Below are 26633 nucleotides of genomic sequence, written 5' to 3'. Positions count from 1 at the left end.
AGGTGGCACAACAAAGGCCCCCCTAATACCACTACCTGTGGTGGGGGTCCCCTTTGAAAGAGTGGGAATAGACATAGTGGGTCCCATGGATCCTCCCACTGCATCTGGGCACAGATTTATACTGGTGGTAGTGGATCATGCCACCAGGTACCCAGAGGCAATTCCCTTAGGACCACTACAGCACCTGTTGTGGCCAGGGCCCTGCTGGGAGTATTCTCCAGAGTGGGGTTTCCTAAAGAGGTAGTATCTGACAGAGGTACCAACTTTATGTCAGGATACTTGACAGCTATGTGGAAGGAATGTGGTGTCAACTACAAGTTCACCACCCCTTATCACCCACAATGCAATGGGCTTGTTGAGAGATTCAACAAGACCCTAAAGGGTATGATCAAAGGATTACCTGAAAAGCTCAGGCGAAGATGGGATATCCTTCTACCCTGCCTTCTGTTTGCTTACAGAGAGGTCCCACAAAAAGGAGTTGGCTACAGCCCCTTTGAATTGTTGTTTGGGCACCCTGTGAGAGGCCCACTGTGTTTGGTGAAGGAAGGATGGGAGTTACCTCTCAAAAAGCCTAAGCTAGACATAGTGGACTATGTACTTGGTCTCCGCTCCCGGATGGCTGAGTATATGGAGAAGGCATCCAAAAACCTTGAGGCAAGCCAGGCCTTACAGAAAGCTTGGCATGACCAAAAGGCTGTCTTGGTTGAGTATCAGCCAGGACAGAAGGTATGGGTGTTGGAGCCAGTGGCCCCAGCAGCACTCCAAGACAAATGGTCTGGACCCCATACAATCCTGGAAAAGAAGGGAGAGGTCACCTACTTGGTGGACCTAGGAACTCCCAGGAGTCCCCACAGGGTACTCCATGTTAACAGGCTTAAAGCATATGTTGACAGGGCAGACATGGGCTTGCTCATGGCTACAGATGAGGGACAGGAGGAAGAGAGTGACCCTCTCCCAGACCTGTTGTCTCAGAACCCTGAAGATGGCTCAGTTGAAGGAGTGACCCTTGGAGGCAACCTCACTGCCCATCAGCAGACTGAATGTAGACAGGTTCTACAATCATTTTCACATATGTTTTCCTTGATACCTAGTCAAACTGACTGGTGTACCCATGTTGTGGACACTGGTGACAGTCTGCCTGTAAAGAACAAACTTTACAGACAACCTGACCACGTCAGGGACTGTATAAAGGCTGAGGTACATAAAATGCTGGAATTAGGTGTCATTGAACCCTCAGAGAGCCCCTGGGCTAGCCCAGTGGTTCTGGTCCCCAAACCTCACACCAAAGATGGCAAGAGAGAGATGAGGTTCTGTGTGGATTACAGAGGACTCAATGCTGTCACCAGGACAGATGCACACCCTATTCCAAGGGCAGATGAGCTCATAGACAAACTAGCTTCTGCAAAGTTTTTGAGCACATTTGACTTAACAGCTGGCTATTGGCAAATCAGATTAGCTGAGGAGTCTAAGGCCAAAACAGCATTCTCAACCCCAGGTGGGCACTACCAGTTTGTGGTGATGCCCTTTGGTCTGAAGAATGCACCTGCCACCTTCCAAAGGCTGGTGAACCAAGTCCTTACTGGGTTGGATGACTTTTGCGCAGCATATCTTGATGACATTGCTGTCTTTAGTTCCACCTGGGAGGATCACCTGATCCACCTGAAGAAGGCTCTTGAGGCTCTGCAAAGGGCAGGCCTCACTATCAAGGCTACTAAGTGCCAGATAGGGCAGAGTAAGGTTGTGTATTTGGGCCACCTTGTAGGTGGGGGCCAAGTTCAACCACTGGAGAGTAAGATACAGTCCATCAAGGATTGGTCCCCTCCAACCACCCAGACTCAAGTTCGAGCTTTCTTGGGCTTGACTGGGTATTACAGGAAGTTTGTTAAGAACTATGGGTCCATTGTGACTCCTCTTAATGATCTGACATCCAAGAAGATGCCCAAAAAGGTTCAGTGGACAGTAAGCTGTCAAAAGGCCTTTGATGACCTGAAGGAGGCCATGTGCTCTGCACCTATCCTGAAAAGTCCTGACTACTCCAAAGAGTTTATTGTCCAAACAGATGCTTCTGAGTTGGGTGTGGGAGCTGTGCTGTCACAACTTAATGTAGATGGTCAAGACCAACCCATTGCTTTTATTAGCAGAAGGTTGACCCCCAGAGAGAAGAATTGGTCAGCTATTGAGAGGGAGGCCTTTGCTGTGGTGTGGGCCCTGAAGAAGCTGAGGCCATACTTGTTTGGCACTCACTTCAAGATTCAGACCGACCATAAGCCCCTCTTGTGGCTAAATCAGATGAAGGGTGAAAACCCCAAACTGCTTAGGTGGTCCATTTCCCTACAGGGGATGGACTTTACAGTGGAGCACCGGCCAGGTACTGACCATGGGAATGCAGATGGTCTCTCCAGGTACTTCCACTTAGGACATGAAGACGAGACTGGTCAAGGCTAGTTTAATGTCCCAGCGTTTGGGGGGGGGTTGTGTAGGAGAGTAGGGTCTGCTATCCAATGGTCACCCCAAATTTTTGCTTTTTGCTTCACTGGTTTTTGACATATTGAGGCTGTGGGCCTGCCAATCAGACCCCCAGCCTGCTGTTCTCTCTACTAAATTACAACTATGCACCCTAGGTGCATAACCAATTGGAAGTGGATCACCCTGTCAGCCCCTGTACCAGTGTACACTAGGTACCCAGGGCATTGGTGTACCCAAGGCCTGCCAAGGGCTGCAGCATGTATTATGCCACCCCAGGCTTGGCCTAACAATCTGACACAACTGGCTGATCACTCAGCTGGGGTAAGTTGGTGTAATCACCTCTTACTTAGGTGTAGTATACCTATACCTAACCTTAAATGGGACACCTGGTAACCTATAAGTCACTCCTATGGCAGGCCTTAACAATCCTGAAGGCAGAGTGCTTGGTTCCATGTGAGATGGTGCTCTGGCATGAGCTGAGCCTGTCTGCAGTGGTCGGAACAACTTCCTTCTACTGTTTCCAGATATCGTCATACCATATACTCTTAAGTGCATTATGAACCTCGCGGTTAAATGCTATCTTTGGTTTGGCTTTATCAAAACATGTCGAGTAAGGTGTCATACGAATTGGAATACTAACCCCTCGCCAATTCTGGCGACGGGGTTAGCATTCCACCCTTCTAGAGGGACACGACATGTACAGTACCTGAAACCCGGGTAAAATCAGACATAGCCTCAGCTCCACAAAATGGATGCTGCCACCACAGACACAAGTCTGCCCTCCTGCTGCTGGGAGTCCTTCCAGCTTGGGAGGTGTGGACAAAGGGTTTCCTGCCAGGGGAGGTGCATGCACCACCCCAGACAGGACTTTGTGTATTGGTCAGGTAGGGCTTGAAAGAAACCAGACATGCCTGTGGCTCACAAGGAGCCTCGGTGCATATGCCAGTTCAAACCGGTCCTGGGGCACACCAGTCCCGGGCCTGGGGCGAGCTGGACAAAGGATTGGGGGTGTAACCACCCCCCTTCCTGGTCCCACCCATAGGGAGGGACCTAGCAGGTAGTCCGGCCCCTAGAATCCGCTTAAAGGTAGGAGCTGTGTCCTAAGACTTCAGACATCCTGGAATCAACTTGAAACTAAGAAGAAGACGGGAACTTCGACATTCTGCTGCACAGAAGACTGAAGAAAATCTCCCCTGTGGTCAGGGAGTGACCACCTTGCTAACGCAAGCACCATCCAGCGAATCACCGTCTGCTTTGCCGCCGCCTCCCGCCGGAGCCCGAGCCCAGAGACTGACAAGACCTGGACCTCCAGACCTCTCACCGCCCGATCCACAGTCCCTGAAAAGAGGAGACCCGTGGAGGCACCGAGACACGTGGAGCCAGCCATCTTGAAATGACTACGACAAGCTGACAAGTGCAACAACCGAGGCTCCCTCCAAGTTGTGCTTTGGGTCCTGAGAAGCCCAACCCTCGAGCAGCATCTGCACCAAAGGTGAGCCCTCCAGCATCTCCACGATCTGCGGGGGGCCCTTCTGCATTTTGCCACTCGACGCGCCTAACCGGTTGCTGGCCCGCTGGCTAGTGGCCATCTTGGCAACGAAATCTACGACAAACACCGCTGATCTGGTTGCTCCAGACTGGCCCTTGCTCCCCTCCAAAGGAGCAATCCCTCTGACCTTGCTGGTCAGAACCAACAGCTGATTTCCGAATCCTCCTGCAATTGCTTTTGCCAAGGCTTGTTTGCTTCGATCAAGTCGCCGACACCGCCGACAGCGAGAGCCTGCGTGGGACAGCTCGTGAGCCGACTCCTGGACGTCATCGACCTTCAGGGACCACGTGGCTGCGGAGACAAGCTACCCCTCATCACCTGTTTGCACCCGACATCGCCTGGTACCCCCCTGGTGCCACGCTGGTCACTGGCTAGTGACTGTGAACACTGTCCCCTCTGCTTACAGGTCTTCAACATCTCCGATCCACCCTTGGATCCACTGCATCTCTCCCGGACCGACCGCCTGCAGCATCTTTGTCTTCAAGCTCCACGGAACAGATAGAAGAAACCCGACGCACTTTGAGGCCTATGCACCCGCTTCCTGTGGGTGAGGTAAAGCTGGTACTCCGGTGCCCATGTGTAGTAATACATCTCTAGTGCCTGTGTTCCAAATCTTAAGTTCCTAGTCAACCCGGAAGATCTCCTTTGCAGTAACTTTGTACTTTTTACGCACCCATTGAAACCTATGGGAGCACGCGTGTGACTATTTGCACTGCACACGCCACCCGTGGACCTCCTGGTCACTAACTGACGTTAGCTCCTTGTAGGCCCAGCGATTCTAGAGGCCCTAGGCCTTTTCCCTTTTCTGTTCGTGGTACTTATACCACTATTTTAGTATATGGTTTGAGTGGCCACCAGGGCCTATCCATATAACGTGCAACTTCTGTGTATTCTGTGATAATCTTGTTTGACGATTTGTGCTCCTGTGCTCATAAAGAGACTAGGGGTTACTTTGAGAAATAAATACATATATATTTTGAATATATATCTGTGTGGTGTCCTTTCATTGGTATAAAAGGGGGTTGCATTTGGTAAAACAGCTGGCTTAACACGTTTCACGAGTTTAGCCTCAAAGACTGCTTAGCCTACGCTACCACTAGGGCAGCTAGTCCGAAAAGGTTGACTTACAACCACACCATAAGGGTTGCTTGGCATGGTACAAGGTGATCACTTTAACTAGTGAGCATCATATACCAGGCCAACTTCTCACAAAGGGGCACTGAAAAAGGCAAGGAATGCCGAAACACGTCTGCAAATTTTAAAATAAAATAAATTAAAGGCATGAATGCCATGGAGTGCTCCATTTTGTCCATGTGGGGACTTTGGTGAGAATATAATTGCATGACTGCCACAGTCACGCTGGAAGCACCTGCCCGAGAGTTATTTCGGCAACAGTGTAGCAAATTGGTGGTGTGTTTGTGTATATATATATGTGTAATACAATATGATCTCCATAGTAGCTTCATTTTGAGAATGTTATAATGTACCAAATGTCGGTTTCAGATGTAAAGATATCATTTGCAGTGAAATATTTCAGCATTCATGCTGGTATACATATGCTTGTAATTTTGCCGTATTTTTATGCCCATTATTGTTAGTATTATTCATTATTTTCCTTACCTGCCATACGATGTTGCCGGCTGGGAACATTTGTAGTAGAGAGAAAGAAATTTGTGCAATTGTGACGCTATGGCCCATATAAAGGTCACACTATGGTTAGCAGTCTGTTTTCCATGTTTATGGGGGATCACGTGATACACCAGGGTGGTATTTAAAATGTGCAATGTAACGCATTTTCGCATGTGATCAAGGCTGCTCAGGCAGTCGAAACGCGTAATGACCAGCTCCATGTGAAGTAAAAACATCTGTTTTGCCAGCAACAGGAGTTCGTGCATTCTTCATCGCCTGGAGGAGGTTGGGGTTTACATTTTATCGGCGGAATATATATATATAAATATATATATATATATATATATATATGAAAAGACAATGTGCTCAGAAGCATCGAGTGAGCACTCCACAGCGCCCATACCATCCGGTTGTAAAGCCTCGCTGCAGCTCCCTTTGTGTGTTCCCAAAATTCAAGTCTGCCTCTGCCGACGCGTTTCGAGGCCAATACGCCTCTTCATCATGGGCTGGCAAACAGACACTGAGCAATCGCCTCCATTTTGGCCATGTTTTATTTAATATACATCCCTCAGTGGGCGTGGCCAAATTTATCAGCACAACAGTGTGCTGGGAGATGTAGTCCATGTGGGGGTATAGTTATATCCTATCGTAGGTTCTGTGTCATATTGCCAATTTTTTACAGTCATTGAAATACCTTTAGTAGGAAGGGGAATATGTTCAAGGGAGCTCCGTAGCAGAAAGGCGCTGTGCTGCACGGGTGCGGAGTAATTCCATCCCACAGCCTCTTGTGTTGACGAGTGGTGCTCTTCTCCACGGCAGAGGCAGACTTGACTTTTGGGAACACACAAAGGGAGCTGCAGCGAGGCTTTACAACCGGATGGTATGGGCGCTGTGGAGTGCTCACTCGATGCTTCTGAGCACATTGTCTTTTCATTTGAATCACGGCCGCTCATGCCGTGGAGAAGAGCACCACTCGTCAACACAAGAGGCTGTGGGATGGAATTACTCCGCACCCGTGCAGCACAGCGCCTTTCTGCTACGGAGCTCCCTTGAACATATTCCCCTTCCTACTAAAGGTATTTCAATGACTGTAAAAATTGGCAATATGACACAGAACCTACGATAGGATATAACTATACCCCCACATGGACTACATCTCCCAGCACACTGTTGTGCTGATAAATTTGGCCACGCCCACTGAGGGATGTATATTAAATAAAACATGGCCAAAATGGAGGCGATTGCTCAGTGTCTGTTTGCCAGCCCATGATGAAGAGGCGTATTGGCCTCGAAACGCGTCGGCAGAGGCAGACTTGAATTTTGGGAACACACAAAGGGAGCTGCAGCGAGGCTTTACAACCGGATGGTATGGGCGCTGTGGAGTGCTCACTCGATGCTTCTGAGCACATTGTCTTTTCATTTGAATCACGGCCGCTCATGCCGTGGAGAAGAGCACCACTCGTCAACACAAGAGGCTGTGGGATGGAATTACTCCGCACCCGTGCAGCACAGCGCCTTTCTGCTACGGAGCTCCCTTGAACATATTCCCCTTCCTACTAAAGGTATTTCAATGACTGTAAAAATTGGCAATATGACACAGAACCTACGATAGGATATAACTATACCCCCACATGGACTACATCTCCCAGCACACTGTTGTGCTGATAAATTTGGCCACGCCCACTGAGGGATGTATATTAAATAAAACATGGCCAAAATGGAGGCGATTGCTCAGTGTCTGTTTGCCAGCCCATGATGAAGAGGCGTATTGGCCTCGAAACGCGTCAGCAGAGGCAGACTTGAATTTTGGGAACACACAAAGGGAGCTGCAGCGAGGCTTTACAACCGGATGGTATGGGCGCTGTGGAGTGCTCACTCGATGCTTCTGAGCACATTGTCTTTTCATATATATATATATATATATATATATATATATATATATATATATATATATATATATATATATACAAATCCAAAGAGACTCCTTCTAGAGATACGTCACCCTTAGAGGGGTGGCTCGATGCCGGCGGAGAAAACCGGTAAAGTCTATAACTGGTAGAACGGCATTCCAAACGAGCACTCAAGTCCAGAAATAAACACCAGGGTCCACGGTTAAACCAACAAAACAAGGTTTATTGCAGTCATAAGCCTGTCGTGGCGCTTTTCGCCCCCAAAAGGGCTTGTTCACATGACTTTTCACAAAGTGTTCGTCCATTATATGTCCATTGAACAATAAAGATAATCAAAATGAAGAGAGGACTGTGAAACAACACCATTGTCATGTTCAGCGCCATCTTGATACAGTATGAAATCATAAAGTAAAAACCACATCATAGACGTAAAATACATTTGATGAATCAAATAAATGCGATCTTACAACTGTATATATGAACTGATGGCATAAATAGCAATGAAACACAAAGGCACTTAGATGTCTACAAACTGTATCGGTAATCAGTGTGTACGAAGGACTGCGGGACAAACATTGTCAAGGTACTGATGTCCCGTCATAATGCAAGACAAACCGAATACAAACCGGAACCCGGAAAAGTTCAAGGGATCCCGTTCATAGGGCTTGTGTGTTGCCAAAAGTGCCTAATGGGAAATGTAGTCCATTCTGTCTGTCTTTATACATATTAAAATACAGCAACACAATGCAAAATCTAGCTGTCATATTTAACCAGGTTAGGGCTAAAAGAACCACCGACCACATATATGCTCAGAGAGACTTCCTCTCAAAATGTATGAGCGCTTCGGGGGTAATGACAGTTGATAGCCAAGGTGGATAAAAATTAAATTAAACTAGTATTCAACCCTTATTAGTGGGTGTAGTCTAATAAGTGCCCTGTGTCATTTGAGATGTCATCAGTGATGTCATGAGTGATGTCACTGACCATGTCATGAGTGATGTAATATGTGACATCATCAGCAGTGGATTGCGGGCGTGCGAGTTATAGTTAGCTGAACTAACTATAACGGGGGAATTTCATTGGTTTTTTACGAGTGAAATGTCCAGCTAACTATAACATGTGTGAAACCTATGGTTTTTTCAGTGAATTTGCAAGGTTTTTTAAATGCTAATTCCTAACTATAACGTGTGTGAAACCTATGGTTTTTTCAGTGAATTTGCAAGGTTTTTTAAATGCTAATTCCTAACTATAACGTGTGTGAAACCTATGGTTTTTTTAAGTGAATTTGCAAGGTTTTTTAAATGCTAATTTATTAATGTATTATTATATTTTTTAAATATTTATTTTACAATAAGCTACCTATATATATAGTTATAGATTAACTTTATCCTGTAATATGGAATGGCTCAGTTCTTTTTTTTTTTAATTTGGATAGAGTTGAACAGCATAGTTAATATCTTCTATAAACTTATAAACACTTTAAAAAAACATATATTTTTTTTAAGGGTTTTTGTCAGTGCGCGCACGGTTCACGCATGCGTACGTACTCCGTGTGCGCATGCGTACGTGCTCCAAGTGCGCATGCGTACGTCGTGCGTGCTCTGTACGCGCGTGCTCCGTATGCGCATGCGAGTGTGCTCCGTACGCGCGTGCTCCGTACGCGCATGCGTGCGTGCTCCGTGCGTCCGTACGCGCATGCGTGCATGCTCCGTGTGCGTACGCGCATGCACGCGTGCTCCGTACGCGCATGCGTGCGTTCTCCGCGCGCGCACGGTGCGCGCACGGCAAGTCATGTGATTTAGAAACAACACTTTTCATTGGTTTATAGTAGTTTCAGTTCCAGAAACTTCCAACACCACACCCACTCCCCTCATTATTACTTCTGATTCCCTGGGAGAAGGAGCTGAGCAGCTTTTCCAGTACTCCAGTACTTGAGAATGGCAGAGCAGCAGTCATCTTCTGGGAGTGACCAGGAGACCCTTGTGAGACAGAGACAGAGGAAACAGAAAGACTCTTTTATATGGAAATTTTTTACATTTCCAGACGGGCAGAAGAAGGTGAATGCTCCAAATGTCACCTGCACTCTTTGTGATCATGTCTTATTAAGAGGAGATCCTAACAAGAAAAACTCTTTTAGTATCTTCACTATGATCAGGCACGTTAGAGATGTACATCCTGTGGCTTATGCTTGAGCTGCTAGAGAAAACCCTCCAGCAGCTCAGCCGAGCACATCCGCAGCAGCTCAGCCGAGCACATCATCGGCAGCTCAGCCGAGCACTTCTTCTGCGGCGGCAGCTTCACCTGCTTCGGTTCCTCTGGATATTCACCCTCTGTTTAAGAGGGTGCATATACGGTGCAATGCGTGCAATGCTCTTCTCTCTTATGCGGACACCAGCATTCCCCTAATAGAGAGCAAGACACAGCAGCACACGTGCGGCACCCTATAATTTTTGCCATGTTTTTTTTTCCTCTGTCCCTCAATTAACACAACGGCTCTAAACACTTAAATTTGATTTTTAATTCTATTTTTTTTATGATTCCGCCGTGCGCGCACCTCGCGACGGTACACTGTCCCTCAATTAACACAACGGCTCTTTTTAGAGCCACCTAACATCTAAACACTTAAATTTGATTTTGAATTCTATTTTTTTTATGATTCGTACGCGCACCCCGCGATTTAAAAAAAAAAAAAATGTTTTTTCACCCTTCATGGTCCTTCAGGGACCCCCTGACAAAAGCTAGGGGGTCAGGAACTCTGTACCCTGCCCCCTTTTCACGTTCTCCACCTTTCTTTTTCACTGTCCCACACAAAATGGCGGTCGACACTTCCTGATTTCGACCGATTCGAATGTTGACTGACATGAATCCACCAATCAGAATTACGCTCGCGCACGGCACCATGCGCGCACGGTGCGCGCACGGTGCACGAACGGTGCACGGCTCCAGATATTTATGTGCTTTTAACTGCAATTTTCTCAGGAACTACTGAACAGATTGACACCATATATGCAAAAGGCCCATGCCTGACCTGAGGACTACCTCTTTGCCAAATTTCAAGTAATTCTGTTCAGCCGTTCGGGCTGTACCTTCGACTAAAGGTCCTATGGGAAAATGCATGGGGAAAACGCGTTTTGGGACCCCCCTTTTTTTCTCAGCCCCCGCTTGACAAATCACCCCGAGACTTTCAGGGTAGGAGCTGAGCGAAGCGCCCCATTAGTTTTGAAACTTTCGCGAGGATTCGTCAATCGGCGCCAAAGTTATTCAAAATAGAATTTTCAGATTTCCTATGGAAACACGGTCCTAACTACAACTATCTACTGGCGACCGCCAGTAGATAATATATATATAATATAAACCAAACTTTGGGGCTGATTACGATGGCAGGCGGACTCGAGCCCGCCCGCCATTGTTGCGGTGACTAGAACCACCTGCCTGTAAGGTGGCGGTCTCGCATGTAGTATTACGATGCGGCCGCCACCATAGCGGTCACATCCAAGCACCATGCCTGCAGCACCCACCACAATGCTAAAAAGCCATGTTGTGCATTCCTTGCACAAGTTGGCAGGCACCACGCAGTGTCTGCCACTTAGTGCAGGGAAATGTAGGGGGATACCATGGATACCCAGGGCACCAACCCCCAACACAATGAGGGCCCGCAACGGTCCCCCAAATCTAATCCCGGCCAGCATTTCAATGGCGGTTTCCCCACCATGGAAAGACTGGCTGCAGCCAGCATTGTAATTTGGCGGACGGTGTCTGCTAGGCACCGCCACCATTCTACCCATGCTGACCGCTCCGCCACGGCTGGCGGTGGGGGGCCTTCCGCCATCATAATCGGTTCCTTAGTGCAGATGGTGCAGTGCTCAAAGGCACAGTGACGTGCAACATTTATAGTGATACAAATGTACAAGTGGGACATCTCAAAGTTACATAAAAAAACAACAGTTCGGGGGAGGAGCCTAGCGCGCAACCAAGATGGCCGCGTAGGCACAGGGCTCCCGAGGGCCTCCACAACCTCCCACGTCTATCCTGAATTGATCCTGATTTAATCGACGCGCTTCCACGGGCGAACCTACGTGGAGGTGATACCTGCTGTCCAAATTCAAATAGGACATCGGGAGCCGGAATAGTATCGACTCCAAGTTGGCGGCCTACTCCAGCCCTTGCCCCGGACTCGAGTTGGCATGGTGCCCGGGCAGAAGGTGAACAACAACGGCATGCAGGACTTGGGCCGGTGCGCACCCCCTACTTTCACTTTCGGTTTCGGGTCTCCTCGCTGAACCTGAGGGGCCTTGGATTGACATTACACATTTACAGTGGGACGATTGGGTTCCCTGCCTGCTCTTGGCCACTAGCTGGGACTACCCTTTGGGATCTCCGAGGCGTTCTAGATTGGTTCTCCGGTGCTCGCTCATCGTGTTGGTGGCCGACACCCTTGACGCTCATCAGACAATGGCGGCTAGATTGGACGGAGATAAGCAAAAATCCAAGACGACTAGGCAGGGAGCTCATACCCAAGCTAACAGCATGGACCGCTATACCCAGTCGAGAGGTTCCCCCGGTGGCCCGCATAAGTCGCCGGAAAGATCCAAGGATGGCCCGGGATCGTCAACGGAGTTAACACTGCAGGTCGTCATGGGTGCCATCGAAGAGATGAAAGCGGCGGTCGGCCAGCGATTCGATACATTGGCCCATAAATTGGACACAGTTTTGATCGACGTTAACCTAGTCAGAGCGGACCTTTCACAAACGAATGAAAAGGTCAAATCCTTGGGTCTAACGACGTCGAGTCTGGTAACGGACGTGTCTGACCTGCAAGCCGAGGTCCGTAATCTGCAGACGTCCACTGCTTTGTCTGCCCGTCGATTGGAGGATTTTGAAAGTAGGGCTCGGCGGAATAATGTGCGCATAATCGGGGTGCCGGAGAAATCGGAGGTTCCTGCTGCTGACCTCTTTGTGGAAGACCTTGTGATCAACCATCTCGCACCCAAAGGCTTGAGTAAATTCTTTGCGGTTGAGCGGGCCCATAGAGTTCCGGGTGGTAAGCCCAAACCGGGCGCTCCCCCACGGCCCATCATCGCCAGAATTTTTCATTTCAGGGACAGGGACGCTATACTGCAGGCCTCGAGGGTGAGTGGGCCGACGAAGTTCGAGAACACTCATATAAGTTTCTACCCGGACTTCACACAATTGGTCCAAAAGCAGCGACAGGAGTTCATGGGTGTCAAACGGCGACTGAGAGACATGGACCTGAAATATGCGATGCTCTTTCCGGCCAGGTTGCGGGTTGAGTTTGAGGATCGGACGCACTTCTTTGATCAGCCGGAGGAGGTTGGAGATTGGCTTGATACCCTGCCTCAGCAGCGACGTCGAGAGGGACAGATCGAGGGGAAAGGAGCGGGCGCGGCTGGACAGGAGTAGACTTTTGGTTCCCGGTGACTGACTATTGTGATGGCACTTCCATATTTTGGTTTGGTGTTTCTATTCAGCACCTTATCCTTTAATGCCCGGGGGTTGTGGGGGGCTCAGTGAGGCTCTTTCCTCCTCAGGGGTTTTCTTTTTGTAGCAATAGTTAATGTTAGGGCGACAGGCACACTGCAAGTTGGGGGGCTACATGGGCTCACGCAGGGGTGCAGGGTGGGGGGGAGTTGTAACGGGAAGGTTGGTGGGGAGGGGGGGAGTTGGGGAATGTTTGTTTGTTTCACAAGGCAATGTGAGGTTAGCTGCTGATTTGTTCTGGTTGTGTTCTCCGGGATGTGGGCATTATGCACGGGAGCGGGATGGGGGGTAAGGGATTGAGAATACTCTCGTGGAATGTGAACGGACTGGGGGATAGGATCAAGTGCGGGGTGGTGTTGCAGTTTTTAAAACGGATCTCGCCCGACATTGTTTTCCTGCAGGAGACACATCTGATTGGGAACTCCTTCCATGCCCTGAATAGGCGGGGCTATCGCCTAGCTGTTCACTCTGGTTTCACTTCTGGCTCTAGGGGAGTGGGTATCTTGGTCAGGGCCTCTCTCCCGTTGGAGGTGGACGAGGTGCTCCACGATGATAGAGGGCGATATGCAGCATTGGTGGGGAGATGGGAGGGTAGAACTGTTTCGCTTGTTGCTGTTTATGTGCCGCCGGGATTGCAGGTGGCTACATTTGCGGATTTGGGGCGTTTGGTCCTGGGACTCCCTGGGGGGGTTCTGGTGTTAGGGGGTGATTTTAACGCTGTTGTATCCGGTATGGAGGACCGTCACCCCCCCAGGGATCTCCCTAGAGCCCAGGCCTGGCTGGGTGGCTTTCTAGATACTTTAGGACTTATAGATTGCTGGAGACTGATGCACCCGGGACAGGCACAATACACCTTCCACTCGGGGGCCCACGGGAGTCTCTCGAGACTTGATTATATACTTATGCCAGCGTTCCAGGCTGGAATGATCGGGGAGGTGCGTCATTTGGCCCGAGGTATTTCTGACCATTCCCCTCTATTGTTGCAGATGGAGGTTGTTCCTGGGGCGGAGGGAAGAGTAGCGCCAATTAACCCCTGGTATTTACGTAACCTAATGTTCGCGCTGAACTGGTTAAGTCCATTGATCACTACTTCAAAGACAATGTGGGGTCAGTGTCGTCTGCTATCTCCCTATGGGAAGGTTATAAAACGGTGATCCGGGGGCAAGCCTTGTCTCTTATTTCCCATGCTAGGAGGTGCGGGAGGGAAGAAGTGGTCCGCCTGGAAACTGACATAGCTGAGATAGAGGGGGATCTGGAGCGGGGTGTCACGGACGAGAAATTGCACGTTCTCAACCTTAAACAGTCAGATTATAGAGCGCTGGTCACGGATGCTGCTAAAAGGATGAGTAGAGAGCAACAAGGACGACTGTATGATGTGGGAGATAAGGCCGGGAAGTTGATTGCTTGGTTGGACAGGAAGGAGAGAGCGAGTAGAGTGGTGCCGGTTGTGGAGAGAGTGGATGGCGTGTGTGTGACTGATCCGGTGGAAATTGTTGACTGCTTCGCGGATTACTTCCGTGGGGTATACTCTCCGGTCTCTGGGTGCTCGGAGGAGGACTCTCATCTGTTACTTAGAGATATTGCATTGCCGTCCCTCTCGGAGACCGATAGCATATTGATGGAGGCGAAGTTGTCGCCGGATGAGATTGCTCTGGCCATTCGCTCGATCGCTTCTGGTAAGGCCATGGGTCCCAATGGTCTCCCCATTGAACTATATAAGTTGCGTCCAGATAAGATAGCACCATATCTCCGTGACATGTTCCTCGCTGCACGGGCGGCGGGCTCCCTCCCCCTTGACCAACGTCTCGCCACCATAGTTGTGATACATAAAGAGGGGAAGCCGCGAGACTGCTGTGCCTCCTACAGGCCTATCTCGTTGTTGAACGCGGAACCCAAAATTCTGGCTAAGGTATTGGCCAATCGTCTGGTTCGGGTCGTGGGCGACTTGATTCATCAGGACCAGTCCGGTTTTATACCTCATCGTAATACCGCCCTGAACCTGAGGCGGTTGCATGGCGTGCTTGCTAGAGCGGAGTTTATGCGTGAGCCGGCCATCTTGGCGTCTTTGGACGCTACCATGGCGTTCGACACTTTAGAGTGGCCGTATATCTGGGCTGCGTTAGCGAAATTCGGGTTTGGCCCTGAATTCATTGGGTGGGTAAAATTGCTATACGCTGACCCATTGGCGCAGGTTGTGGTGAATGGTAGGGCGTCGGCTCCCTTCGCGCTGGGGAGAGGTACGCGGCAGGGCTGTCCGTTGTCGCCCCTCCTCTTCGCACTTTCTTTAGAGCCTCTCGCTGCCTGGTTGCGTTGGGAGCCGTCGCTGCGGGGCATTAGATGGACGCCTGAATTTGAGGACCGTGTCTCCCTTTATGCTGATGACATCCTTCTGTATCTCACCTCTCCTCGACAGTCGCTAATTGTATTGGTGGACGTATTGAATTCCTTCGGTCGTAATTCTGGCCTGGTTATCAACTGGGCCAAGTCATGTGTTTACGTCCTCTCGGGCGGGGCCCCCCTCTTGCTGCGGGGGTGCCCTATTCAGATTGCTACATTGGGGTTCAAATATTTGGGGATCTTCATATCACTGGACCCTGCGATCCGCTACGAGCGGAACCTTCTCCCTCCACTTCAGCGATTGAAGGCCGACGTCGCGAGGTGGCGACGGCTTCCGCTCTCGCCGCTCGGACGGGCGGCATTGTTTAAAATGATGTCGCTGCCTCGTTTTTTGTACGCTTTACAAAATACGCTGGATGTCGTGCCGGCCCGTTATTTCCGTGAGGTGGAGGGTCTTCAGCGCCAACTGTTTTGGGACGGGCGACCGAGGATCGCTCTCGCCAAGTTGACACTCCCTTGGTACGATGGGGGTGTTGCCCTCCCTGATATTAAAAGATACTATTGGGCGTCTCAATTGGCGGCGGTGAACCTCGGGATATACGGTCCTGCTTTGAATCCGGCCTTCGAGATGGATAAGGTATTACTTCCGGGCGGGGATTACAACAGGGCACTGTATTCGGCGACTCCGGATGCACGGTTGACGGGACCAACGCAAGTTGCGGTACGCGTATGGCATGCGGCGAATGCCGCGATGGGGTGGAGGGATCGCTTGACTCGAGCGACGCCGTTGTATGCCTCCGAGCGTTTGGGTTGTCTGTGGAAAACGAAATGCTTTGAGAAATGGGACATGATTGGTATAAGTAAGGTGGGTGACCTCTGGGCGAAAGGGTCCTTTAAAACGTTTGACATGCTCAAAACTGAATACAAATTAAATGATAGGGAGTACTTTCGATATGCACAGGTCCACCATGCGCTGTGTTCGGTTTTTCCGGATGTCGCTGCTATCCCAGAATATTCCCCGTTGGTAGATAGGGTGTTAGACGGCTATGTGCCCGACAGCACTATTTCCCTGATTTATAAAAAACTTATTAATGATCGTATGGACTTGCTGACCCATCTGCGGGAGGCGTGGACGGCCGACGGATTGGAACTGGACGATGAGGATTGGGTATCGGCGGTGGCCTCCCCGAAAGAGGTGGCGATCCCGGCCCGCCTTAGATTTGTGCAGCTGAAGATACTCCATAGAGTGTATGTCACAGGGCCTGGTTTGATACGTATGGGTTATTCGAGGGATGGACTGTGTAAGCGTGGCTGTGGCTTGTCGGGTACCTTTCTTCATATCCTATGGGAATGTTCGGAGGTTGTACGATTTTGGAACGGGGTACATACTGTAATGGAGGAAGTCACGCATGTCGCTTTGTTACCAGAGGCCAGGAGGTGTTTGCTGAATGTCTGGGAACCAAATGACTATAACGCGGCGCAGACACAGTGGGTGACTCTGGGATACATGGTGGCTAAGCGTAATATCGCACAGTTGTGGGGTTCCCCGAGGCCGCCTACGATTTCGGTATGGAAGGAGAATATGGATTGGTGTATGTTCAGGGAGAAGACGGTGTATGTGGCGAGTAGCAAGCCTGGGAGGTGGACTAAGGTGTGGGGTCCATGGAATTCCTATCGTGGGAATATCTGCGCTCCGCCTCTGCCGCGAGAGGTCGACGTCGCTTTGTCCCCCTAGCCGCACATTCTACGTAATTGTGCATGCTTTGTCCCCTTTCCCGCCGCCCCCCACTACTACCTCCTGTCAAGAGTTATTCTAGATAATATGGATCTTCCCCCGTCCTGGGGAGCTATTTCGGACTCTCATTGCCTTGTTTGTGTGTTATTGTGGGTCTTTCTTTTCTTTTTTCTTTTTCTCTTTTTTTAGAAAATATGAAACCGTTCTTTTCGATTGCCCTTGGACTATGGCCGCGGCCTGTTATATGTGCTTTCGAAGTTTCGGGAGCTCTTGCTTCTGACTTATTTGATTGTATGGAGTTGCCTTGCTGGCTCCCGAGCTTTCTAGCGGCCGGCCCTTGTGGTTGTAGGCCCTTGTTTGTATCTCTTTAATGTGTAGTAAAGGTTTCTTCATAAAAAAAACAAAAAAAAAAAACAACAGTTCGAAATGTTGTAAAAAGGATTATCTGTTATTCAATCAGTTGAAAAGAGTAATCAGTGAATACTGCTGATTTTTTGTGGAACTTTACCCATTTTGGAGAACAAATAGAGTAAACTGTTTTATGTGTCAAGACAAATGGAGTAAATAGTTTTATATTTCAAGAAAGAGAGGTATATTGACTGAATAGCAAGAGTCCCACTGAACTGTTCTGTTTGTTTTAACTTTCTAAAAGTGCCATTTTCAGAATTGGCACTTAAAATCCGACTTTACCATTACAAATGGTTTTAAATTACAATTACTCAGACACCAAACATGACATTTTTGTCTGCTTCCACACAAAAGTTAGCACTTATTAAAGTGATAAAGTAACCCAATGTTATCATATGGGAGAAGTAGTCCTTGCATTAGTAAAAAAATAATTTAGGGGATTTTCACTACCCAGACATGTAAAACTTAAATGTTCATGTCCAAATTATTAAATATAATGCACCAGGCTCATTGTGCTGTTTAAGGCCATCCCTAGGGTTGATTTACATGTCTTAAAAAAAGAAGGCTTGGGATTAGCCAAAAGGTTTATTTTCCAGGTCGAAATGGCAGTTTTCAAACTGCACTCTAAAAATATCAGAGAGTCACCCTTTTAAATCTAAAAAGGACAGGGTGGGTCAAAACAACAAAGAAAAACACATTTCCCCTTTGTGCTCACACTCCACAACCTTTTCAATGTGTTTTATATTTACTAATCTGTATAATGTGGATATAATGATATGGATGTGAATGACTGCAATAAATACATATATAATTTTTATATATATACATAAAGGAGACAGTCATAATTGATGGTTTAGACTGAGGGCCTGATTCTGATCTCGTTGGGAAAGCATACCGAACGACTCGGGTCTGGAATGCTTTCCGTACGACTGGGATCAGGGGAGTCCGACCGAACGAGTATGGTGCATTTGAATGCATCTGGATACGATTCGGTCGGAGTCCCATTAACTTCAGTGGGAGCCTGTGTACCGAATGCGTACACAGGCTCGCATTTACAAAAGGGGTGGTTGGGGATAATCGTGCACCCTATGGCGGGCACCCCTTGGTGTCTGCCACACTGTGCATGGTTGGAAAGAAGGGACCCATGGATACCCCCATGGGCCCAATTTAGAGGGGCCCAGGTGAAGAGGGGCCTGCTATGGGCCTCCAAAGACCGATTCTGGCAGCTGATTCGTTCCGGTCAAAGCAAAAAGGAAAGTCTGTCCGGACCGTTCATTGTACTCGCTTGTTGAGAAAACCAAGTCCATAGAGCTGCACGAATCGGATCAAAAGGCTCATTCTGTCCGAATGCCTTCCGGAACCAATTCGGTCAGCGCTTGCGGTTTCCAGGCATCGTACTTGGTCGTTCTGAACTGTGAAAGATTCGTCGGAAACAAGGGCTTCCGGATCGTTTAGGCAAATTCAAATCTGATTCGAAGCCCTTCCGACCCAGATCGGAATCGACCCCTAAGAGTATTGACAAGGAAATTTGTTCAGTGCATTCTGATCGACTTAAATGATTAGTGGTTGTGAAGCGTGAGCACAAAGGGGACATTTGTTTTTCTTTCTTAGTTTTTTAACTGCACACACAGGCTGCACTTGCAGGCCTGAGACATGTTTCAAAATGCTACTTAAGTGGGTAGTACTCTAAGTGCAGCAGGCCTACTGTAGAACCAATTTAGTAGAGACTTACAAGTAAATTAAACTTGCCAATTGGGTGTGAGCCAAGTTTACCATATTTCAAGGAGAGCTCGAAAGCCCTTTAGCACTACGAATTCAGCAAAAAAGGAAGAATGAAGGCAAAACATTTAGGGGTGACCCTGAAGAGAGGGCAAAGTCTAATCTTCAGCATAATATTCAACAAGAAATATTCCTTGTTGTCTCAAGTGGTAGAGGGAGATATCAACCTAAAAATAATTTAAAAAATGTGCTACTCTTTCTACAGTATAAACATTGTATGGACCTAACTCAATCACTGACTCCTTAACAACTAGTATATTGTATTGTCTCTGAAAGCTGGCTCTGCATTAAGTGCCTATACATAACCAGTGCTTCAACCAAACCCAATAAAGATTCAGATTCAGAAGAAACATGGAGTGAGAACTCTTTAAGCACTGGGTCCAACTCTCTCCACGAAATTTGCACCTATGCCTGAGATTACTTCATAGGACCTGATTTGGAGTTTAAAAGACAGATATCACATTCTCTGTATAGCAAGTGCCGTAGGCTATAATGCATTTGTAATATGATGGAAGGGATATCTGCTACTTGTGTGATGTCCTGTCTGCCAATCTCATTATCAGACCCATAGTCTTTTTCCTATTCAGGAAAGCCCTGAAACATTTTGTGGATAAACAAATAAATGTCCTGTGAGCTCTTTGGGCCCTTTCCTAGCTGAAACTAGTCACTAATATGTCACGGTCAGTGCAGCTCAGAGCTGTTTTGTTATTATACTATCAAGTATACATCATGCCCAAGAAAGACACTGCCTGTGCCTCAAGATGGACAACATGGCCGGATTGGCCATACCAGGCATTGGGCGTTTCACCAAGAGGCTGGAAGGTTGGGGGGCTGGTTTTGTTACAGGGGGCTGTTTTTGAAACAGTGTGGTAGCTTTGAAAGCACCCACTGTAGATCTCCTTCTATATCCACTAGTTTTCCGGTTAACAATAATAGTGACAAGATAAATCAGGTTCTTTATGTACCGTACAGGGGGCTGCTCTGACAAAATATGCCACCTAAACTCAGTAGCCCTGAAATCATATCACTAGGACCGCCAACCAAACAGCCCCATAAAAACATGAAAACCTACTACAAATCAACAAAACTCATACCAACACTAATAGTGACTCTACTAATGCACACCATTTGTCTTGCACCCATTCATCATGAGCTCTGTATTTATTTCTTCGTTGCTTCTTCTTCAGTCACAAAATTAACCCGTGTGTCATCACATAAAGGTGACTAAAATACTGCACACTAAACACTCCTGTACTGTTGCGTGTGCTTGGTATGTGGCATTGCATTTTTTTTCAAAGCATCTAGAATGTTAATTATAATGATGCCAGAGACGATCAAAGAAGGGTCTAAACTGTGCAGCTATTTTTGGGATTCATTGACCTAATTTCTAAACAACTATCCTTTAATACTGTGATGACTAGTTAAATCATGTGAGTAAACACTTTTGGGTCTTGATATATCCATAGCTTTAGCTATCTGTTGTCCAGATCTTATGTTTACAATACAAAAAGAATGTGTTTGGGGCCATCCTCTTCCTCAAAATTAGATCACTTTGTTGTCTATTTCACCTGCCTGGTTTTGATTCGAGGACTTTCTTTCCTATATCTGTGTTTTACCCTACCCAGGAGCATTTTGTCATCAGTGTTCTGATGGGTGACTTGTATCCTGCTAATGTTGCTCCTATTCGGAGAACTACTTTGTTTCCTTTCAGCACCACATCTGTGTGCATGTGTATGCTTGTTTTCTTACGTTTGCTGCTTTCCACTTTACCTCCCATGAGTAGTGAGCTCGACCCTCCCTTATCCGGATATGCACGAAACACATCCTCTGGCCAGGGATGGACAGATGCTATAAAATAAATGGGCGTAGACTGCATAGGGTCTTTCCGCCACACTGTATGCCCTGTGTATAGATGTATTTTGCGAGCTAGAGACATAGGGAAGGCCTACTCAGCGGGTTGTCTACCATCACGAGGGTGCCCCACCACACCCTTCACCATCTTTGCGGCTGACTGAGGCCCCTGCAGGGGGCCACTAGAGAGGTCAGCACTCTAGTGTCACCTGGACACCCCACACCCCCACCCCATCAGGGGCAGGGACTCTGGGTTGAGTCCCCCCAGCCTGGTCACGGCACGCTAGGGGTGTCACTTCCTGGGCGCCAGGACTTGGGGGAGGGTATATATGCCTCCCCCACCATTTTAGTGCCCTCTTTTGCGTGCCCAACATGCCGTCTCTGGACACGCACCGACTGTCGCCTGTCATTGCCGTCGTGTGTACTGTTGGGTCAGTCGGTTAGAGACCCTTTCAGGAAACGAGGTGAGTCAGTGCGCGTCACCCCTCTTACGCCTCTTACTGCTCCAGCAATTCGCTGGCAAGAGCCCTTATTACATTGTCCCCACTCCGTTACTGGGGTTGCGCACTGCCCGGCCCTGCTCGGGAACCGCTGTTTTGCGGAGCTCCCGGAAGAGGGAGGTCGGTGGGGGGATTGGCTGAGAGCCGGAGGGAGGGTGGTTTTGGCGCGGACCTTCTACCGCTAGTCAGGCATGTAGCAACGAGGACCCGGCCGGGAGTTATCGAGGCCCCCCTCAGGCTGTGGGGGTCATGGGCATAATCAGTGGCAGGTAGGCCAGAGCGCTGCGGCGCATGGGCACCGAGGTCATTCCCTCACACGCACGGTCACGAAAGCGGTGTAATGTTGGCTCCGATAGTGAGGCAGGGACCTTAAAATCATGTGGTGGGTGCCTCAGGACACTGGCCTGCCCCTCCCAAACTCGTAATGGGTCCGGAGCATGGTTTCAGGGCGTTGCTTCTTGGCGTCGGAGGTTCCTTTAGCGGAGAAGGAGGGGATTTGGGGAAGAGAGTTTATCGACATTTTCACGCTGCTCATGCACAGCGCAGAGGGGGTTGACACAAGAAAAATGGGGGGTAAGGAAGACGACAAGAAAGTGTGCTTTCAAGCTTGGCCTGAGAAAAATATTGCAACATGGGGACAAGCTTTTGCCATCCTGGCGGCAGTAATAATGGAAAAATACCCGGTACAAGGGCCGGGGTTGTTTCAGTATGCCAGCATTATCACCAATGAGGCTGAGACAAACGGGGGGATGGGATGGTACCGCTATGATTGCGGCTTCAGAAAAAAGATGGCCATGTGTCCCGAACTTGAGTGGGACCAAATGTAAGTAAGGTTATGGGTTCAGCATATGGGGAAGCGGGCAGTTGAAGCAAAGGACAAGACAAGCACAAGTAGAAATGGGGGTAACAAGCCTAAGGGTCGGAAGCAGGAGAAGAAGGGTCAGTTCAACAAGTCCTTTCGTGGTGGTCGAAGCGGGTGGTCACAAGCAGGGAGCAAGAACATTTTATAATGGGACTTGCAGGTTTTTCAATGCAGAGTCATGCTCCTGGGGAAAATCCTGCAGGTTCTCCCACACTTGTAGCAAGTGCGGGTCCGCACACCCAGCCACTTCCTGTAACAAGCGAGACAGTTCCGCCCCGCTGCCTGGGCGGCAAGAGAAGTAGACCGGTGTCATTGTTCGGCCCCCCAAATACCCCCCAGGCACCTACATTTCCACCCACCAGTGTCATCCCCAGTTCACCCCCCGAGGAGGGCCCTCTCGGATGCCCATGTCAAAGGGTCCATCCCCCATTATTGTCTCTAACCTCCTCCCCTTTATCCGCAAATATCCGAACCACAAGGACAGACTGCACCTGTTTGAGGGGTTCGCGGAAGGATTAAAAATACCTTACAGGGGCCCCTTAGTGTGCAGGGATTCAGAGAACCTAAGATTGGCAAGGGAACTTCCTGAAGTTGTGCTAGCGAAGATTAACAAGGAAGGGGCCCTGGGGAGGGTGGCTGGCCCCTTCAAGCATCCCCCCCTTGACAACTTGGTTATCTCCCCGCTTGGGGTGGTGCCCAAGAAAGAGCCAGGTGCCTTTAGGTTGATCCAGCACCTTTCTTACCCCGAGGGCAACTCAGTGAACTACTGGTTGGAGGAGGGCCCCCATTGATTTTGACATTCTCAAGGGTATACTGGATGTGTTAGAGGGTGTCACCTATTCACAATTTGAGGCGACGCTTTTTGCGGCAGCCTTCTGCTTGGCGTTCTTCTGCGCTTTTCGCATTAGTGAATTGGTGGCAAGATCCAAGGCTGACAGGTCTGGGGATGCCTTAAGCATCCAAGATGTCGCCCTCGCGGACACCCTGTCCATCCACCTCAGGAAGTCCAAAACAGATCAGGCAGGACGGGGTGTTGATGTGGTGCTAAGGCCATTTGGGGATCACAGATATTGCACGGTCACCAACGTCAAGGAGTACCTTGCGTGTCGTCCCAACGCCCCCGGCTACCTATTGAAACATGCTGACCAGGGCCCCCTGACTAGGTACCAGATGGAACGATTGATGAGGGCAAGCTTATCAAGGGCAGGCCTTGCACAGCCAGACAAGAAATACTCCAGCCACTCCTTTAGGATAGGGGCAGCCACGGCTGCTTTCAAGGCAGGCATGGAGCCAGGGGGCGTAAAAAAGGTTGGACGTGGGAGTCCGGATGCTACAAGCGCTACATCCGCCCTTGATGTACTTTGTTGTATTAGTAGTGTGCAGTGAATTGCAGTGTACGTCATGCCATATTATGCATGTTATAAATGTTCATTAAAGAGTAGTGTGTGAAAATCGTGTCTCTTACTTTACTAGGGCTCCAAGTATGCGTGATCGGGCATTCATTCATCTCCAGGGTGGCTCAGTGGGCGGCGCACCGGAGCTGGATGCAGGGATTTCCACAGACACAGTTTGAGTGGATGGGTTTCCCTGGAATGAGATGGAGCAGCCTCAGGAACAGATTGGATCAGAGACTGGTGGCACAGGGGGCTCCGCCCAATATTCTAGTGATACAATTGGGGGGCAATGACCTCATTGCCATGGGGGGAAGGTTACTCTTACAGGCCATGAAAAGTGATTTAGGTGAAATCAGCAAGCGCATGGGGCAATGTGAGGTTTGCTGGTCAGAGATGATTCCACGCCGAATGTGGCTAGGGGCAAAATCTGGTGAGGCTGTTGAGCATTCCCGGAAGCGAGTGAATGGGGAAATGCACAAGTTTACTGACCAGAGGGGTCTGGGATTCATCAGACATGAGATGATTAAAGAGAAGGTGAAAGGATACTTTCAGGCTGATGGCGTTCACTTATCGCCAGTAGGCATGGACCTTTTTCTCTTAGACTTAAGCGAGATGCTAGAGATAAAAGGTTGCAGGTAAGACCATAGCTGTGGTGGGGGCCTCTGGCGGTGACGGTGGCCACCTCCAGAGCTGCGTCTCCCACCCTACCGCTTACCCGGCGTGGTTTGTGGCAGGCAGGAGGCAGAGAATGTTGTAATGTTTTCTTTATCGTTGCAGGTGGAGTTACAGGGCGATCTGGAAGCAGGGCATTACAGAAAGGTACCTCTGCATAGCACCATAGGGGGTGACAGAGCCAAATCCTAGGAGCCTCATGTGTGGTTCCTGGAAAACCGTGTCTGCGCACCGTTAGTCCTTTGGGCGGTTGTGGGCCTGAACAACCGGGGGTTTGCTATGTTACACTCCGCCTTGAAAGGGGCGTGAGTAATATGGGACCAAGTGTCACGTGATCCGGGAAGAGGATCACCAGTAAGGGCAGCACAGGTATGGTTCGCCCCAGTGCTGCCTGGCTCATCATGTGGGCAGGCGGCCCAGTTGGTTGCCTGCCCTTGGATCGCCCGTAAGATAACCCACCTATTACATAACGGTGTATCTAATAACCCTGCATCAACTTTACCCAAACAAAAAAATGTGTGGTGTGTTATTTATTTGCATGTATGTTATGTTGGAGGGGTGGGAAAGGATGCCAATGGTGACACTACGCGTTCTGCATTTCTGCGCCCCGATCATCTGTGGCTTCCCACGCCTCTCCATAGTTTACTTTCTCTTCTTTTTTTTATATTGCCTCTACCAACCTCTCCCCTCTTCGCATCCCCTGCCTCTGTCTTCTGTCCCTTGTCCACCACCTCTCTCCCATTCCGTATTGTCCAACGCTAATGGCTGTGACAAAGTCAGATTTTTTAAAAATGTGCCAGCCTTGGCAAAGCCGCATCGTCAACCGGTCATTCTAAAAGGATATAAAAACACAATTTTGTATACTTTCAAGATGGTCATCACATTGTGTGGTGCAACGTCATGACGCAATATGGCAGCGATCCGGAAACTAGAAAACATGTTCTATAATTTAAAGATGGCCACCAAATTGACCATGCTATGCTTTGTTGTGTGGCACAACATAGCAGGTCATATTATATGTATAGATAAAAATAATTCTGTACTTTTGTAATGAAGACTTGCTTCTCTCTTCCAGCCTTATGTGTGTCAGCAGCAGGCTGCCAGTACCACGGGGTGCAGGCAAAGACAAGCCCAGCCCATGCCTCTTGGAACAACGGACCTGGAGTAAACATGCCCTCAGGAGACCCACTATTGCAGCACGACTCGGGGACACTTCAATATTAACTGCATTCAGCACCTACTATTTGTGTTAGAAGTAAAAAAAACACTGCAGAGAACTCACCATGTCCATTTCAGGGTCAGCGGTTCGTACAGTCAAAGGTCTTGCTTTCTTTCTGGTACCCTAAGTTCTGTTGATTTTTCACAATATAAAAGCATGAATATAAGTACCAGAATGTAAAGCAAATGCAGGACTGTGTGAGTGCATCCCACCTGGCAGAGAGCAACTTGTTGCAGCTGGATCCTCTTAATACAGTAAGAGGTACATGTTTGTACATCTGTTTTTGTTACCAGACTGCTTGAATACCAGACAAAAAAATAAATCATTTCCCGAGTAAGATAGCTGACGGTGGTCACATTTCTTGCTTTCTAATACAGATTCACCCACATTTTAATGCACTTTGGCGTGATCCAGCTATGAATATGTTTGGGTTATGCTTACTTATGTAAGCACCCCCCACATTGAATATTTCAATATTGCATATATGTTAATTCCCCTGTGTTGTTTTGTTATTTACCTTTCAGGAAGCAGGTGATTCATAGCAGAGAGAATGTACTTTCTTCACTTAAACTATCTAAGTGTATTTATGATAATATTTAAAACTTTATATATGATTCAAGTAAAGGTGCATTTATAGACTTTGAGGAAACACAGACACAGAGCAAACTCCTCCCAGGGGCGAGTCTTCCCTCCACCTCCTGCCCATTTAACTGTGTCCCTTTTACCTTTAAATCACACCACTGACAACATGATTTGGTGCCTTAAAAGATCGCAGTTCATTCAAACATAATATGGTTGTACATTTGCAACTTTATTGGTCATT

General features: G+C 48.6%; 1 long non-coding RNA gene across 3 annotated transcripts in view; it reads left to right on the top strand.

Annotated features, from left to right (window-relative positions):
* Positions 1 to 26136, top strand: part of LOC146868428 (uncharacterized) — a 317137-nt gene extending 291001 nt beyond the window's left edge. For all 3 annotated transcript variants that reach the window (XR_014966215.1, XR_014966214.1, XR_014966217.1), the window contains one exon: positions 25667 to 26136. This is a non-coding gene — a long non-coding RNA (uncharacterized LOC146868428). The remainder of the gene's footprint in view (positions 1 to 25666) is intronic.
* Positions 26137 to 26633: the final 497 nt, after the last annotated feature.

The sequence above is a fragment of the Triturus cristatus genome, chromosome 1_2 (genome assembly GCF_964204655.1).
Source record: "Triturus cristatus chromosome 1_2, aTriCri1.1, whole genome shotgun sequence".
In the NCBI taxonomy this organism is placed as follows: domain Eukaryota; kingdom Metazoa; phylum Chordata; class Amphibia; order Caudata; family Salamandridae; genus Triturus; species Triturus cristatus.
This window is presented reverse-complemented; position numbering and strand designations above follow the sequence as displayed.